The sequence below is a fragment of the Chelmon rostratus genome, chromosome 20 (genome assembly GCF_017976325.1).
Source record: "Chelmon rostratus isolate fCheRos1 chromosome 20, fCheRos1.pri, whole genome shotgun sequence".
NCBI lineage: Eukaryota > Metazoa > Chordata > Actinopteri > Chaetodontiformes > Chaetodontidae > Chelmon > Chelmon rostratus.
This window is the reverse complement of record NC_055677.1, coordinates 9,216,573-9,218,880: the sequence shown is the minus strand read 5'-3', so window position 1 is coordinate 9,218,880 and position 2,308 is coordinate 9,216,573.

The following is a 2,308-nucleotide window of genomic DNA, read 5'->3' as shown; positions in this document are numbered from 1 at the left end:
GATGCTCGCTTTTAGTCCTTGACATACTGCCGCTGCATTTCTAAACAACGAAAAACTTCAGCTGGGGATTTTTTGTGTTGGGCTGAAGTGTGCCAGGGCTTTAAAAGGAAAAAAAAGGGCTGAGAAGCATAGTGCGATCTAAATGAGGCATAATAGATGTGAGAGTGACATAACCATGTTGAAGGGATGTAAGCAGCCTGACAGGAACATTGCTTCTAGCAACTCCTGTGTTGCATTAGTGATGATTTTCCAGGAGGAGCTCACAAAGAGTCTTCAGAGCGCTCTCCTGAGCCCCAGCCAAACCCGGAAAAGCCCCCAAAACAAGAGGCCATGTGCACACAGGCTGACACGGCTTCACACGTTGTTATTCATAACCCACCGTCAACACTGGCCAAATCTATTTCCCCCCACTTTAAAAAAAAATATAGGTCATTTCGCTTCTAAAAATGGCTGCCTCTCCCTGGGGCTTGCCAGAGCATGAAATAGACTTTACATCACGTTAGCCAAGCAACAGCAACCAAGAAACTTTCCCTTCTTTTTTTTCTTTTTTTTTTTGTCGTTGCTCATTTTTCATCCCCCTTTTGTTGCTGTAATCTAACATATGGCGGCTCTCTCGCTCTCCCCTCCTCTCTTTCAGTTTATGACCTGAATAAGATATCAGCAGTTTGCCAGGTTTGGAATATGACAGGCGAGGCTAAAGTCATGTAGAGATTTAGATAATATGGTTGCAGAACACTTTACAATGCTTTCCACCTCTGCCTTTCAGACTTCCCCCGTGCTGATAAGCAAGAATTTTGAGGTGGATTTCAAAACGCTTCGGATTTGCCAATGCCTGCTGAAATGGCGGAGGTAGTCACATGACAGACAATTACTTCCTACCTGTTTGTACTGCTACCGACCCCCTCCACCACTGGTAGACGAAGCAGTGGCTGCAAAACACAATATGCAAAAAATAAGACGCTCTCCGCTGTGGCTTTGACAACTTAGACTGCAATTTATGGAGGCAAACGCACTTGCAGCAAATTGGATAATGCAGTGAGGAAATTTCTGGGTTCTATTTGCTCTACTTTAGAGTTTACACATTTCCAGATGCTCTTCCTGCACAACCATATTGTCTCATTTTGCTTTTTTTTTTCCACATTTCTACCTCCTTCCTCTCCATATCCAATGCATAAACTCCCCAGTGGCTGCCCCTTGAAATTGCCTCATGTTTATTTAAACTTGGAGGGGCGGCAGTGGAGCGGCTGGTGCCTCGCTCGTTTTCTCTGGTGTTTTCTTATATCCAGCCGACCCCGGAGCCATTCGTCAGCCGGGCCATGTGCAGCTACGGCGCAGAGGGCTAAACAGCACTCCACCACAATGAGTGTGACATCAACTCTCCGCACAAACCAGCGGGTGTGTCAAAGAGAAGTACAATTACAGAGGAGAAGGAGAAGGGGAGAGGTGGAGAAATGGCCATGGAGACAGAGAAGAAAAAGAGTTTGTCAATCACGTAGCTTCTAATTTTGGTTCTTGCTTGAGCCCTACTTTGTTCCACTATGGGGTTTGATGCAACAAGCATGAGCTGGCTCAAGATAGACAAAGCCAGAAGAGCTATTGAGATAGCAAAGACCACACACACACACACACACACACACACACACACACACACACACACACACACACACACACACACACACACACACACACACACACACACACACACACACACACACACACACACACACACACACACACACACACACACACACACACACACACACACACACACACACACACACACACACACACACACACAGAGCAAGCATGAAGAGTTAAAAAATAAAGCATTTTGTTAAAGTATGTGAGTGTTTTTGCACGTGTGTGAGCATTCAATGCAGTTTGTCTTGTGTTTATAGAAGCCCCTCTGAACGTTAGGCTTTTAAAAACGCAATCTTATGTCAAATTTCACCCAAAATTCTGTTGAAAAAAAAAAAAACGATCTCCCCATATATGGATGAAAGAGACGGACTCGCATCCTTGCTGAGTGGAGAGCACAGCAAAGGGAAGACGGGCTAGGCTCCAAATTAGAGGAAAGATGAAGATAAGGAAGATCAAAACCGAGGAGGAGGAATGAGGAAAAAAAGGGATCGGAATTGGCAAACACTGACATCCAGCTGCGCCAGAGTGAATCAAATTTTAAAGGCAATATGAACTCGGGCCAAATCGCCTGTAACTTACATGGGAAATAATGAAAAGAAGATTGAGGCAGAGTCAAGAAGAGTCCACACACAGCGGAAGTGAATATATCTATATATATATATATATA